This window comes from Notamacropus eugenii, chromosome 3, assembly GCF_028372415.1.
Source record: "Notamacropus eugenii isolate mMacEug1 chromosome 3, mMacEug1.pri_v2, whole genome shotgun sequence".
Lineage (NCBI taxonomy): Eukaryota > Metazoa > Chordata > Mammalia > Diprotodontia > Macropodidae > Notamacropus > Notamacropus eugenii.
The window spans coordinates 87359762-87376674 of NC_092874.1; the positions used below are offsets into that span (position 1 = coordinate 87359762).

Consider the following 16913-nt stretch of genomic DNA (forward strand, 5'->3'; position numbering starts at 1 on the left):
AGAGTTATCCTTGATTTCTCATCCTCCCTCACCAGACGTAGCCATACTGTTGCCATTGCATCTTGTTGACTATACGTCCATAACAATTCTTGAATACATCCCCTTCTACCCACTCACAGGGTAACCAACCTAGTTCAGGTCCTTCCTATACCTCTTCTGTGAACTACTGCAATAATCTCCTAATATATGTCCCTGCCTCAAATCTCTTCCCAAACCCATCCCCCAACAAAGTTACCAAAATGACATTCCCAAAGCAGTCAGATATAACAATGTCATTCTCCCACTAAATAGACTCTGCACTATAAACAGACTAAGTATTACCTATTACCTCTAAAATCAAATACAAACTCATCTTCCTGGTATTCTAGGCCCTTCCCAACCTGGATTCAAATGATGTTTCTGGGTTTACTTCCACATGTCATTCCCCTTCATGAATTCTTAAGGTCAGCCAAAATGACTTTCATGATAATTCTAACACTCAGCATTCCTTCTCCCATCACCTCCATTTTCCATGAATTCCATTTCTCCTCTCCAAACATGTCATCTCCTACTTAGAGTCTTCCCTGATCCAACTCCCAATCGCTACTGTTGTCAACTCCATATATCTACCCTGTAAATATGCTAACATATTTATGTGTACAGACTGTCTCTCCCCACCATATAACAGAACATGATCCTTGAGAAGCAGGTAACATTCCTCTTTGTTCTTTCTATTCCAACATGTGGTATAGTTGTGCCACACAGCAGGCACTTCAAAAATATTTATGACATCCTAAAACAAAATTAACCGATAATTTTTAATTATTTACTATATATGGGGCACCATGTGCTAGCTAGGAAACTGAAGATATTCAAAAATATTCCCTCTCATAAACTAAGAAAAGAGATAAAATACAGAAACAATCATTACATATTATGGAAATTATGCTACAGAGAATCAAAACAAAGCACTCTTGATATCATATCAGAAACAATTTAAGGTTCCTTGGAGGAAGCAGCAGTTGGACTTTTAAAGTGGGTGGATAAAAAGGGGAACAATGTGAAGACACGGGAGTGTGAAAATGTTGTATATTCCAATGAGATAAAGCTGGAAAGGAAGTTAGGACAGCACCAGATAATGAAGGACCCTGAATGTCAGGCAAAGTTTGGAGTATTTAGCAACATTTCAAGTTCTACAAGAAACAAAGGCTGACAGCTATATACAGGGTGAACTGGAAGGGGAGGGTGAACTGGAAGGGGAGTGCTAAGTGTCTTTATCAGGCTGTTGGTTGCAGTAATAGTAACAAGAGGGCAAGTAAGCAAAATACCACAGAGAACTTCAAAAGAGTTATACATGAAAAGGAAGAGAAATTTAAAAGAACCTTGTAAGGTAGGAGTAACACTTTGAGATCTTGCCCTGTGCAATTTAGGCTAATTTTTCCTTTAAGAAACCATCCTCAAAAATGGATTGGGTCGGAGGACTAAAGATTCAGATCATTAACATCACTTTCTAGTCATGCGAGTACTCAACCTGACAAGGAGCTTCAAGTACCTTCTCTGAGGCTCAGGACCAGGATGATAATTCAAGCAAAGGAGATTCAGTCAGCTATGTCAATTGGAAGCGCCCTCATATATATGTACATATATATGTTATGCATGTGTGTGCATATATTTAAATATATATATATATATATATATGCATGTGTGTATATATATAAATATATGTCCAAACTCACTTAATTGTAGTCTGGGGAGGGGGAAGGAAGGGAGGATAGAGTTAAGAACAAAGTAAAAAGTGCACAGCAGAGAACAAAAGAAAATTTATAAGGAAGTAAAAAAGATAACACAATGAGTAATATTTATTATATAGGCTTTTTGGAAATGAAAACTTATTGCTGTATATGTTGAATTCTTTCTTACATCCTCCTGTACACATGGTAATGCTTTGTTTTTCCTATTGTATATAAGTTTTCATGTTTAAGTCTAAAGTAAAAATTTTTTAAAACATCAATGCGTAACAAAAAAAGAACATATCCTTCTAAGAACAGGAAACTGTCTTTTTCTTTAGGCTTCTTTTTCTATTTCCCTTCTCCTTCCTCTTCAGCACAGTGATAGGCACAAAGTGTTTAATAAATGCTTACTGTTGACTTTACTTTTCCTTCAAGTTTTTCAAGGGAAAATATTCTCACATCTGTATATTATTTCTTGTAATCAACATCTTTGAGACTCATCCAAATGTTACTATAGATTCTAACTTATAAACTTTGTGAAATCAAAGATTTCCTATACTTGGAACAGAAAAAAAAAATCTTTGTAAAAAGACAACTGGTCAAAGAAACCCAGCCATTTGTTCCAAAATTAAATAATACTATAAACTAAGAAAGTCCAGAATTATAAAGACATTTGCAGGCCAATGCACTAGTAGAGCGGGATGAAAACCAACCAAATGAAACGAAGACAGCGTTCATATAAATTCAACGTACTACATTCAGTATTGTGAAATTCCCTAGTAGAAAGTTAGAGATTTCAATATTTACTGACCTTGCACACAATCAAGCAACAAACTCTAAAGCTTGTTAACTGAGAATACTATTAAACAATACCTCTATTGAGGCAGCTAGGTGAATTGGATAGAGCATTGGCCCTAGAATCAGGAGGATCTGAATTCAAACCCAGCCTCAGATATTTACTTAGCTTTGTGACCCTTGGGTAAGTCACCCCATTGCCTCCAAAAAAAAAAAAAAAAGGAAAAAAGAAAAATTAAGAAATAATTTTTTAAAAAGAACAATACCTCCTCCCTCAGGGCTCTCCAGTCACTCTGGACTAAAGGGTCTTCAGCCAATCAGGTAGGTAGATCCAAAGACTCACCCAAGAGAAATCTATTGATACCCCACCCAACAAATCAGAATTTCTCAATAAGGAGATACAGGAAAAGAGCAGGAGTATATTACTTCTTCCAGTTAAGTCCTGACACAGGAGATCCCCTAAAGAACCTCACAAATTTGTAACCTAAATGTTTGAGATTAAAAAAAATAGCTTCTCTTCAATAAAAAAGTTAGGGGCCCCATCCCAAAATGATTTTAAAAGGCTTTTTAATGACTGAAATCACACCTGAATTCCATCCCCTAAAAAAGTGATACTATTCAGTTCTAGCATCCTAGTAGCACATTACCTAAGGAAACTAAAGATCCTGAAGACTGCAAAAATGGCAAACAATATTTTTTCAACCAAAAATAATGACACAAATGATACAGTTTAAAAGGAAAATATTGTTCAGGTCTGTAGAGTTCTAAAGTGGTCACATCAAAACAAAGTAAAATGTGAACACAAACCAACAGTTTTGCTTGATTTATCTTTTTTTTTTTTTAAACTGGTAGGCAAGGGTGGAGCCAAGATAGCAGAGTACAGTAGGGACCTGCTTGAGCTCTCCCCTGCAAACTTCTCAAAAAAACCTGTAAAAAATGACTAACCAAATTCCAGATCAGAAGTCACAAAATGACAGACTGAAGCAAATTTCCAGTCCAAGACAATCTGGAAGATCCGACAGGAAAGGTCTATTGCACCAGAGGGGAGCAGAGGTGGGACAATGTGAAATATCTCATTGGAAAAACTACCTGGAAAATAGATCCAGGAGAGATAATTTTAAAAGGGCCTAGACATCATCTTTCAAGAAATTATCAAGGAAAATTACCCTGATATTCTAGAACTAGAGGATAAAATAGAAATGGAAAGAATTCCCCAATCACCTCCTGAAAGAGATCCCAAAAGGAAAACTCTTAGAACTATTGTAGCCAAATTTCAGAGTTCCCAGGTCAAGGAGAAAATATTACAAGCAGCCACAAAGAAACAATTCAAGTATTGTGGAAACACAATCAGGATAACACAGGATTTAGCAGTTTTCTACATTAAGAGATCGGAGGGCTTGGAATGATATTCCAGAAGTCAAAGGAGCTAGAATTAAATAAAACCAAGAATCACTTATCCAGCAAAACTAAGTATAATACTTCGGGGGAAAAAAATGGAATTTCAATGAAATAGAAGACTTCCAAGCATTCTTGCTGAAAAGAGCTGAATAGAAAATTTGATTTTCAAATATAAAGATCAAGAGAAATATGAAAAGGCAAACAGGAAAGAGAAGACATAAAGGTCTTTAAAGTTGAACTGTTCACATTCCTATATGGAAAGATGTTATTTGTAACTTGAGACCTTTCTCACTATTAGGAGAGTTAGAGGGAATATATATATGTATAAGTGCATATGTGCATGTGCGTGTGTGTGTATATACATATATACACATATACACATGAGGGGGAGGGGGCAGTTAAAGGGCACAGGATGAGCTGACTATGAAGGGATGATATCAAAAAAAGAAAATTAAGTGTTGAGAGGAATGAAGTAGGAGAAAGAAGAGAGAGGTAGAACACAGTAAATCATCTTACACAAAAGAGGCAAGAGCAAGCTTTTACAATGGAGGGGATGAAGGGGAATAAGTGAGCCTTACTTTCATCGAATTTGGCTTCAGGAGAGAATAACATATACACTCAATTGGGTACAGAAGTTTCTCTTACCCTACAGGAAAGTAGGGAGGGGAGTGTATAAGAGAGGGGGGATAATAAAAGGGATGGCAAATTGGGGGAAGAGGTAATAGGAAGCAAACATTTTGATTGTTAAATTGTTTTGCATGACTCCACGTGTATAACCTAAATCAAATTTCCTGCCTTCTCAATGAGGGTGGATGAGGAGAGGGGGAAGGGAGAAAATGTGGAACTCAAAAACTTTAAAAATGAATGTCAAAAATTGTTTTTACATGCTACTAAGAAATATAGGTAATGGAATTCAGAAATCTATCTTATCCTACAAGAAAATAGAAGGGAAGGGGATAGGGGAGGTATGATAGAAGGGAGAGTGGATTGGAGGAAAGGGTAGTCAGAATACACACTGTCCTGGGGTGGGGGAAGGGGAGAAAATTTGAAATTCAAAATTTTGTGGAAGTGAATGCTGAAAAGTGAAAATAAATAAATTAAATTTTTAAAACTGGCAGGCAAACAACACTTCAGGAAAAATAGTTACAAAACTTAAGGGGGAAAACTATGAATTATCTGAAATAAATTATTATTAAAGTATTACTTCAAAGTTCCAGTTCCCCATTTCTACAGGCAAGAAGCAAACTGCATCATCCCAATCAATGCTTCTTCCTTTTCGGGAAACAAAGAACTTGTTGTTGTTGTTGTTGTTGTTGTTGTTGTTGTTGTTGTTGTTGTTGTTTCCACAGTCATGACCTAGGACAGTTAGATAAAGGTCAGAAAACTACACTGGCTCCATGACCTATGTGAGGAAAAGCCTACCAGAGAGGAGAACATAAAGTCACATGGCCAGGGGATGGTATCCAGGGGGATCCAAAGTCTGGAAAACACTACAAGAAGCTCCATTTTTCTGATCGTGCTGTAGTCGTCCTATAATCTTGTTGTGTCGGTCCTTTATTGCTGAAGAAGACCATGCCACCAGAGAAATGATGCCATGACTTTCACTTGACTTTGCTTTGAGTGAGGGAGGGCTGTGCAAGGTCACCAGCCTCACTTCTCCTCCAGAGCCATCTGAACCCAGTGACCAATCAGGATGACTGGAGATGACCCAGGGCCTAAAAGGGCCAAGGTCTATGCAGGTACTCACTTAGGGTGAGGTAACACTCATCCATTGAATAGGTCTGTTTAAGAAGTAGCCAGGGCATGGCTCCTTTAATGAGGCAAAGAAAAAGAAAGACTTGGAGGGAAACAGCAAGTTACTATAGATAATCACTTTAAGCCAGGAGAGTCCAGAAGAGAGCCCTTATGCAGGTGCCTAGTGTTGTCCCAGCTTCAGAGTGCAGTAGGTCTGAGGTTTGGGGGATGGGATGGGATGGGGAAAGGGAAAGGGATCTAGCCAACAAAACCCAAGTCAACTGGGCATCTTCCAGCCTTACTGGGGAGGTGACCCATCCATTCAGGGGTCATTCCCCCTGAATGGAATGTCAGATTAATAAAAGTTTTCCTGATTTCACAATAGGTATTGTTCCTTGTTTAAGGTGAGCATATTTCTCACAGTTGGGGACTTGTTAGATGGGTTCATTTCTCACACTATGTCAACCAGTAAGTATCCAAACTTCACTTGAACCTATCTTCCCCAGTTTCATGCATGGTGCCATATAACTACTTTTTCCTCTCCAATTCTCTTTATATTCGCTACAAACTGTAAATCGATTCTCCCCTGACCTCCATTTTTTGGAGGCAGAGATGAAGACATCAACAAAATCAAAATATTTCAAACGAGAAATATGATTTCAAATGAAACCCTTCAGAATAAGCTTTTAAAAGTTTTAGATCTTTTAATATGTTAGCATTTAAAGTTTATAATCCAGTTCTAGCCCTTTCCCACTAGTCCAAACTTCTCAGTACATTACTCCAACCCAAACACACTCCATGACCCAGACATATTAGTCTGCTCCTCACACAATCCTCCACACCTCTCCACCTTTTAATGCTAGCTTTTCCCCATGCCTAGAATGCTCTCTTCTGCCAAGCAGTCACCTTTAGGAATCAGGTTTCCTTCAAAACTCCAGCCTGGCTCCACCTTTAAGACTTCTTTCCTGTTGTAGCTCTCTACTACTAGTTATAAACCCCTTCTTAAATTTGATGCCTTCATCTGTACATGTGCCTCCTCCATTAGAATGTAAGCTGCTAGTGGACAGGGACTGCTTTCCTTTGATCTTTGTATATACAATACAGTGCCTGGCATGAAGTAAGCACCTGATACTTGCTGACTGAATGGATAATTAACAACCCACATTTAAATGGCATTTAACAGTTCACACACTGCTTTCATTACAAATATATCAATCCTAGTTTAAAGATTCAAAAACTGAAGGTTAAGAGGTTAAATGACTTGTCCACAGTCCAGGTATTTTCTAGAAGGGAAATAAACTTATTTTCAAGTTGTTTTTTGCTGTTAATGAGGTTGAGTTTTTCACGAAAAAATATTTTATTGATTCATTTCTTTTTGTTTCATTGGAAAACTATTCACTGCCCTATGATTAACCACTCCAATAGTCATTTTGGATACCCAGCCTACTGACAAAATAACCACCACCTCTTTGTCCAATCCAAGTGAAAATTAATCCTCTCCTAAATCAATGCTCAGGGGTACCTGCACCTAGCTAGGGAGACAGAAAGTCACAAAGCTTAACATACTTAACTTATAAATGAGGCATTGACAATAAATATAATGGGGGGGGGAGGGGTGGAGAGGGAGGAGAACTGATATCATTCAAACTAGAATGCAAAAGCACAAATCACTATCTTTCAATGCACCTTAAAGTTTCTCTTTCGACTTTTACCAAAGTCTACTTACCTATCTATATTGTCCCCTGGTACCCTGCTTTTTCCTCAAACATTCTTCAAAAACTTTTACTTCAAAGCTCTTGATTGACAGACAACTGAAGTACAAAAACACCAGCCATAAAAAACCCTAAAAGTGAGTTTTTCTTACAAGTTGTTTTTCCAAGGATCTGAGAATTTACTCCTAGAAGCAGCAACATTTTAACCATTTTATATTTTTTTTTTCTAAATTGCATTAGTAGCTCATTTATTTAAAACTGGGGTTTTTTGGTTCAAGCCTGTGATTTCATCAGTGTGGGGAATTCTCAGTATAAAAACTCTCCCAATTAATAAAGATTAACAAGCTGTAATTTATTGTCTTAGAGAATTACCTAGGTCACTGAGAGATTAAGTGATTTGCCTATGGTCACAAAGTAGCAGAAATAAAATCCAGGTTGTTGTGTTTGTCCTTCATTTTCAAAGCAGACCATGGTATCAGCAAAATGATGACATGACTTACAGTTGACTTTGATTTGAGTGAGGGAAGGTCCTTCCACAATCCAAGGACAGACCTCTAGCCAATATAACATGCAGCCTTTCTGAGGTAGACAGTATATATTATCTCAATTTGAAAGATACAAAGTCAGGCTCAAAAAGGACAAATGATTTTCCCATGATCACATACCCAGTAAGTGAGTGGCAGAGATAGGATGTGAAAGCAAATTACTCCCAAATTTAACGTTCCTCACACTAGATCATGCTATTTTTCTCTGTGGTTCAAGTGAGTACATATATACTAAACAATTTGATCTTTTTCCACAATTCAGGATCACTGTCCATCGTTCTGGTCCAGTGTGAAGTCTCTAAGTTTGTTCCCCTACTAACTGGCAGAAAACTTTTGTGCTTTTTAAGTTATGTCGGCTTTTGGGATTTTTCTTACTTCCTCATTTTTTCTTGCATTCTTAGTGTGCCCTCTTCTATAAATTGCTACATATAGGAAAACCTGATAAAGAAGCTTATTTGAACTTAAAGTCTGAGTCAATTAAACACAGCACAGGAAGCTTGATGTTTGCCCCATGAGTGAAGTATACAAACTGAAATCATCCAACTTTACTTTACTCTCAGGATTTCCCCATCTCATTATTACCACAACAACTTTGTCTCAGTGAGCTGATAGACTCTGGGTTTCCCCCTTCAATTTTGTGTGGTTTTCCCTTATTAAAATGTAAGCTCCCTGAGGGTAGGAACTGTCTCTTTTACTTGTTTTTGTGATCCAGAATGTTGAACTGTTCCTGGCACTTAAGTATTTCATAAACGTTTTAACTCTGTATTTCATGAAAATTTTATTCTCATTGATGGAATGAAAATTTTGCTTACTTTCTGGTTCCTGGTTAAGTTCTACACAGGTGAGCAATTATTGTTGTATATAAGGGACCTCTCATGAGTAGTGTCTATTTTTCCAAACAACTTCTATATGGGTCTTTCAAATATTTATATCTGAGTACCAACCTTGAGTTTCATACCTCAAATCAAATTGTCACATTTATATAATTTTTAAGAGGAAATGTCATCTAAACACTTAAATTACGTTAATAGGTTACAAACTGGTCCATCTCTAGGCATTTATTTTTACAAAATAACTCTTTAAATATGATTTTTATAACCTCCACTCCAAGACCCAAGAATTAATAATGGCTCCATACCATTTACATATCAAACAAAATTCTTAACTTACTAATTCAGGGCCTGAGTTAAGAACTTCTACACATTTCTAGATAGAAATTTCCCCCTTACAGTCCCTCAGACTAATTTGCTTATTAATCCAAGCAAGGGTTATTACTTCTTCTAGGCCTTTGTTTGTATGTCATTTTCAAATGAAGTGCCCTTTTCAACTCTTTTCCAATCCTCTTAAGTTCAATATCTCCAAGAAGTCTTTCATGATAATTCTTCTTTTACTGTCTGATATAATCACTATGAACTTACTTGTTTCCAAATAATTGAGACATTTATTAAACAAAGATGAAACTCCAGAAGCCTATTCAAGTTAAATCATCATAGATGATTGTAATACTGCAATGAATTCAAGAGAACAGGTTCAGATCTATCTCACTCTCAAGTATACTCTTACCCAAGAGTACAGCCCAAAGGTTCAGAAGATAATATAAATCATAATTTCTCCAGATATTCAGAAAAGGAATCAAAACAAGTGTTATGTTTTACCTAGGAGAAATGGATTAATCTAGACTATTTCTTTTCAGGGAGCAGGAAGATGGGAAAGGTCTAAGAAGGAAAGTAGGATAGAGACACTAAACAAGCTTCCAGCTTTCTCCGAGTCAAATTTTGACATTATGATTTTATGGTCTAGTTTCAAGCATTCTAAATTCACAGATCAGACAAATCTATATTTGATTAAGCAGGTTCTAAAGCCAAATCTTCCACTAAATTATCGTAAGTCATTATTTCACACTTACTAAGCTTGCTTGCTAGAGCTCTTAAAACACAGGAAAGGGACTTACCCTACTCAAACGAAAAGTTTAGTCCCCTAGGTCAGGGACTAAAGTGTTTTTTAATTCTACCTCTACTACAATACCTAGTACACACATGGAACTCAATAAATAGCTGAGAGACAGAGTAATGTCTCAGAGTCAGGCATCTATCTATCTGATAGATACTAGAGGAGTGCCTATGCACAAGCTGCTTAATCTATACACTCAGTCTAAACATTTATTATGTACCAGACACTGTGCTAAGGAGCAAGGATACAAAGAAAGGTAAAAGACATTCCTGCTCCCAAGGAGTTCAAAGTCTAAATACCATACACACTATATCCAAAATTACATACAAAATAAATTTAAAATAATCAACAGAGAGAAGGCACTAGAATTAAGGAGCATCAATAAAGGTCTTTTGTAGAAAGTGGGATTTTAAATGGATTTTAAACTCCAGAGAAATCAGAAGATGGAATTGGGGGTATGCAGGGGGAAAGAGAAGCATTAACAGGCATAAAGGTCAGTAAGGGTCAGTGAAAATTCTCAGTGTTGGGAATGAGAGTGTTTTGTTCCAGAAAGAGTAAGGAGGTTGGTGTTTAGTAAACTTTAGTTTAGTTTACTGGTGTTTAGTAAAAGGAGTTTCCTCATCAGGAATTCCCAATACTAATAAACTTGAAAGTAAAAGAAGGTTAAAAAAAAAACAAAGTAACTTCCTATCTTTTGTTTAAAAAAAAAAATCACTTTTACAATATAGAGGGGTCACAGAATTATTCAATACTTGGTAGAGTTTCCTCCTTGACTGAATTCCCTAAACCAAACTGAATATCTTTGATAAATGAATGTATTATTTTTCCGGGTTTTAATCATCTCAGTAGTAAGACTGAACTGGCATCCATCTTTCTCTTTGGATCATTCTGACCTCCAAAGCAAAAAACAGCTTGCAAAATTATGATGATAACCTTTAGAAGGAAGTGGGGGTGGGCCAACTCAAAATCTCAATTAATCCAGAGCAGAACCAGCAGAAGAACATTGTACACACCTACAGACACATTGTTCACTGACTAACTTTGATGAACTTAGCTCTTCTCAGCAATGCAAGATTCTAAGACAACTCCAAAAGGCTCATGGTTAGAAAATGCCACCCATGTCCAGGACAAAGTGTCACCATGCAGATGGACCATACTATTTGCTCTCTCTCTCTCCCTTTTGTTTTGTTTTTTTCTTTCTTGTGGTATATTCCATTGGTTATAATTCTTCTTTACAACATGATTAACGTGCAGCTGTTTAATATGAATGTATATGTAGACTATATCAGATGGCATACCATCTTGGGGCGAGGGGATGGGAAGGTTGAGAAAATTCAAAACTCAAAAGCTTGTAGAACTAATGTTAAAAACTAAAAATAAATTTTAAAAAAGTATTTTAAAAAACTCAGTTAATCCTCTCCTTTTATAGAGGAGGCTGAAATCCAGAAGAGCCAAATGAGTTGACCAAGGTCATTCAGCTAGTAAATCACAGTGCTGGAACTTGAACTTCAAAAATGTGTATTGAATAAATGGAAGCTTGTTATGTAATAAATGTAGCCTCATAACCTTAATTTCTAGACTAAACTTTACAAATAAATTATGTTGACATAAGTCAACAAGTAAAAGAATAAGTGAGATGGTCAGATAGAAATGTTGGGCGTATTAGTTTAAAAAAAAAAAAGTAAACCAGAAGTTCTTTCAAACTAAGACTACTCAACTTTACAGTTCTAGTCTTTTAGTCTGTATCAGTAAGCACCCCAACATAAACAGGGGGGCCTCCTATCAGGTTCTTAGATCTGCATTTATAAAAGGAAAGGCAACTTTTGGAGGGTCAACATTCGCTTTAATTGGTTCAACCAAATGCTTCCAGACACACTTTTTATCTTTTACATTTGCATTTACTACCAAGTCTCCCATCTATTCAACAAACAGAGAAAATATGGAGAAATAAAAACCAACAGACAAGGCTTCCAACTGTCTGACAATTACATACATACATAAGTTACCAGAGCACTAACATCTGGGTTTTCAAAAGGGGGGGAGGGGAGAGTTGAGTTGTTTAGCACCTTCCCAGAGTCTCATCTGGCACACAAAACCTTCTTCCCAAACTAAGCCCCAAAGCAAAACCTTCCCTCAGAGTATATATACTCTTTTCAGAGCCAGAGGGCACAACCCCTCTTGACCCAGTGCCTCATTAGCAATCAGCAAAAGGTGAGTAGCCTTCATAGGAAACAAGTCTCCCCTAATGAAGCCTCCCTCAATAGCCCCACCCAGGCCCATCAAGAGGCAGGGCAGATTTTTAACTCCAATTAAATAGTCCCAGCCTTATGTCCCAGCAAAGATATAAAGAAATTAATTACTTCCAAATTCAAATTATCATTGAATCGTCTACGATTTCAAGTTTTCCCCTTTTTAAAGCTCATATACCAGTTTAAAAAGAAACAACACACCACTATAAACACCTAAGGAAATTATAAACCAAGATAATGATACCTTTACAGGAGGCTCCAGATAGTCAAACACTTTATCCTAGCCAGTGTTGTTAAATAAAAGATTAGCAGATCAAGCAAAAATCCTTTTACAAAAAAGTTCTAAAAGTCTGTTACAGCTTTAAATTCAGATAATTTCAAAAGAAATCCATAATATCACCTTGTGGCTGCCAGTAGTTTCAATTTTAGAGCAGCATTTATGACTGAGCACAATATTATTGCTCCACTAAATAAAATTTTTCTTCTATAATCATATTAACCCTGAAAGGAAAATGCTTCCCCCCATACAAAAAAGTTACAGGAAAAATGTACCAAACATCTGTATTCAATCTACAAGGACATAAACCTAATATGTCCTTACAGGATTTATCAGAAGTTAGTCTTCAATTTGAGCTTTCAATTTTTATACTTCACATTTCTTCATTACTGTCTCTGCACCTACTTACTTTTTTTTTCTTCACTGCACTCAATTTCTTCAAACTCAAAAAATTATCTTTGGTTCCACTCCCAGTCACAAAGTAGTGTACATTTTCCACATCCATTAGCTATAACCGATCTGACACCATGTTTGGAAAACTGATCAAATCCTTGCCATGTTTCTCCACTAGGTGGTGCTTCTTTTTGAATTTAAAAGAATCCCAGAATTTGGGGGGAGGAAATCATCTTTTCTTTTAGGTAAATGTATGTACTAAGACCAAAATATTTCCATGAAGAACATATCTCCATTTTGGGATGAAAATTAATAGAATATTATTTGCAATGCAGATTCAGAAGTACACTAAATTCAATATTCTTAAAAGCTGTTTAAATTTATTTTTTATAAATTTTAAATCTCCTACAAACTTACATGTTCAGAAATTCCGCAGTAAATCTTTTTAAGAGGCAATCAATTGCCTCTTCCCTTTGAACACTACCAAATGGCCTCTTTCCATGTTCCTACCTAAATGTAATTTCTCGAGACTATCAATAGTAACTGTTGCAGTTTCCATCCCAGATGTAGCCTCATAAAAACGAGCCATGTCCTGCCTACTTCTTAAACAGGACTATTCAATGAATGGGCGTTACCTCACTCTAAGTGAGTACCTGCATAGACCTCGGCCTAAAGGGGCCAAGGTCTTCTAGTGTATCCTGGGTCATCTCCAGTTCATCCAGAGGAATATCAGGTCACTGGATTCAGATGGCTCTGGAAAAGTGAGGCTGGTGACCTGCATAGCCCTCCCTCACTCAAAATAAAGTCAAGTGCAAGTCATGTCATCATTTCTCTGATGTCATGGTCTTCAGTAAGGAAAGACAGACACAACAACAACCCAGGGCTACACCAGAGAGCAAAATTTGTACCTCCTGGAAAGGTTTCTTTCTGGGCCTGAATAGGTGAAGGACTGCCACTCAAAAGAAGTTTAGAAAGGCACAGAGAATTCACAGGTTACTTTTTTGCAGGTACATCAATTCTTTAAATCAGAAATTCTTAACTTGGTTTGGGAAAGTGTCAAACTATTGGGGGGGATTTGCTTGATGATTTTTGTTTTCTGTTTTGCATTTTGGCAACTGTTATTTTGATATAATATATGCATTTAAAAACATTCTAGTAAGAGGTCCTCCACAGTTTCACCAGATAGCCAGAAAGATCCACGACACAAGAGATTAAGAATCCCTACGTTAAACTGTCCATTAAAGCAATGAAAAGATTGAATTAGTGTATGTGTAAAGTATATCTAAACCCATGAAACTGAGATTTTTGAGGCATTTAAAAAGAATGAGATGTTTGATGTTTCATAAAATATATTCAGTAAAAAGTTTTAGAGCCAAGACCTAGTTTAGAGCTAAGACCTCAATTCTTTACAGATAAAGAAACAGAAGCATATAAGTTATTTATCAAGGTCACAAGTGGTTGAATAGGACTTGATACATCCCAACCATCAGTCTAATGCGTTCTATATTACACTATTTCCTGTTGCTTAAAAAGGTACATATATGTAACACTCCCTAGAGCCCACTTTTCCTAAATCATTTGGGGGGGGAGGGAGACATATTATGGGAGTCAGTATCAAAAAGTGAACAGAAAATTGGTTTTGTAAGTAGGAAGATCTGGATGTAAACCCTAACTGGCATACTTATGTGACTCCAGACAAATTATTTACCCTCACGTCCCAAGCAACTCTTTGAGAACCTAAATTACAGAGGTAGCAACTTCTACTATCAAATAGTGCTGATAAGCACTGGCAGAATTTCCTCCTTGAACGAATTTCCTAAACTCAATCAAACATCTTTGACATACTAACGTGTTACTTTTCCAGGTTTTAATCATCTCAGTAGCTACTACTGGAATGGCATCCATCTTTCTCCTTGGATCATTCTGACCTCCAGAGCAAAAAAACAGCTTGCAAGCCCACTTCTTTCAGGTGTAAAACTATGATGATAACCACTGAGAGGAGGTGAGGGTAGGCCAATTCAAAATCTCGATTAAACACTTAATTACTTACAAAGTCACTTTTTTGTTCATTCTTGTCACCCTCACACTCCTTTTTTGCTCTTATGTAAGCAAAATTCTCCCTTTAGTACCTACACTTTACAGTGAGCAGGCAGTCAAGCTGAATTTTCTCTCCTAACTTCAAATCTGAGCAAGTGTCTAAAGCCACATCAGAATTAAGGGAAATATATTACATTTTACTTATTTCCCAAATTTTGTTTGCTGTTTCTATCCAATGTTAATACCTTTTGGAGATTCATTTATTTGACTTGCTGATTCTATAAAAGGTAAACAACTAGAAACCGTACTTTCATAAGTACAGTCGGAGTGAACAAATTTGATAGTGGTTTAAGATTTCTCTTCTTTTATACTTTCTTAAAAACTGATTACCACTACTTTACCAGGAATTATACAACCTGAACTGCACTGCCAAATCGGTTGTTTTTCTAAGGTAAAACCGAACTACAAGTTACTTTTATACCACTGAGAAGGAGATGTTTACTTTTCAGTTTTATAATTCGATGGATCTGAAGTCAGGCCTATCTGCCTGAGTTTCCTCATCAAACAGCACCTATCTCCCAAGGTTGTGTCAAGGATAAAATGAGCTAATACTAATAAAGGGCTAGTAAACTGTGAAGTACCAAACAAATTCTACTAGCGGCTATTATCTCCCCTGCCTCTCTTACCTTATTTCCTCCAACTCCTGCCTTTATTCTAATAAAAAGTTTACCCAAAAAAAAGGTTTGAAAGAGGGGCAGCGGTCCCACCTGCGCCCCCAAAGTCTGCGGGGCCTCTCCGCTCGCCTCCCCGCCACCCTCGCAGACTCCAGCCCGACCTTCCGCAGCGAACGCTCAGATTCCGTCTCCGCAGCGTCGGACCCCCTCACCGCCCACAACAGGCTCCTCCACCTCCGGCGCCCTCTCTCTATCTCCAGGGCAGGGACGCGGTGTTTGCCTTTCTTGGTAAGCGCACCCCTGGCACCGGGCCTAGTACACAGTAGGCCGTCCATAAATGCTGAGTGAACGAGAAAAATGCCCGAGGGCACCCAAACGTCGTGCCCATCTCGGTCAGGCGCTCACATTCTCATCTAACCAACTGCATTTTGGGGGAGAAGGGGCCTAATTTTGGTCACGCGATGACAGGAAGAGAGGTACTGCACTAGCTAGGGACACTGAAGAAATCCCTCCGCCTTCCCCCGCAGACCAACGAGAGCCCCCCCAAGGACCCCCGACCATCCGGGGGCTTTCAGCCTCTTCCCCATCCAGTCCGAGGGCGGGTGGGGGCCGAGCTGAGAATCCTCGGCGAGGCCCCGAGCGCCCGGACGCGTCCTCCACCCCCTCCCCCAACGGCCCGGGCCGCAGAGCCGGATGCCCGGCGGCGGCGGGCAAGGACACCCGAGCCGGCGGTCGGGGCTGGGAGCAGACACTCCGAGTCCCCGCCCCGCGCAGGCAGGCAGGCCGCAAGGCCCCGGGAGCCGGCGCGCTGGGCGGGTCAGCAACACCGCCGTTGCTAAGGCGCCGGGGACAAGTCCGGCCAGCCCCGCCGCGGCTCAGCCCAGGACCTCTCCTCCCTGAGCCCCGGGCCCTGACAGGGGTCTTCCTTACCCGAAGAGGGTTGACAGCTGGCGGCGGGGAGGAGGGGCTGGGCGGCGAAGCCCGCGGTCTCCTCTCGGCTCCGGCGCTGCTGGTGGTGCTGGTGGTGCTGGTGGTGGCGGCGGCGACTCCTCGCGCTTTCCTTTCTCTCCGTTTCTCCAACAACAAACAGGAAGTGCGTCAGACGTCGGAGCTACGCGGCGACGCTCCACTTCCCTTCCACCATTAAACTCAGTGAGCTGGAGGCGGCGACCGCGGCGGTGGGGGCGGCTGCCGCGTCTGCCCGAGCCCTGCGCCTCCTACGCCCCGCCCCTACGCCACCTTCCCGAAAATTCTCCGCTCGCTCGGCAGACGCTCAGGCCGCCTGCGGCCGTTGGCGCCATCTGTCGGCCGCCGAGTGAACGACGGTGGGGGAAACTCCGCCGCCCCCGCCTTGGGCCCACCCGCCTAGTGGCGGCCCTCCCCTCCCCCCCTTGAAATCCACGTACGCTCCGGCGCCCTCTGGGACGTCAAAGGGCTGAG

At 39.2% G+C, this 16913-nt stretch overlaps 1 protein-coding gene across 10 annotated transcripts in view; it reads right to left on the reverse strand.

Annotated features, from left to right (window-relative positions):
* Nucleotides 1–16533, reverse strand: part of DNAJB6 (DnaJ heat shock protein family (Hsp40) member B6) — a 127289-nt gene extending 110756 nt beyond the window's left edge. For 3 of the 10 annotated variants that reach the window (XM_072652086.1, XM_072652082.1, XM_072652089.1), the window contains exon 1: nt 16404–16533. The gene's annotated coding sequence lies outside the window, so the exon portion shown is untranslated. Of the gene's footprint in view, nt 1–5106; nt 5259–16403 lie in introns of all 10 variants that reach the window. The other 7 variants (XM_072652088.1, XM_072652084.1, XM_072652091.1 and 4 more) reach the window with 3 other exon arrangements.
* Nucleotides 16534–16913: the final 380 nt, after the last annotated feature.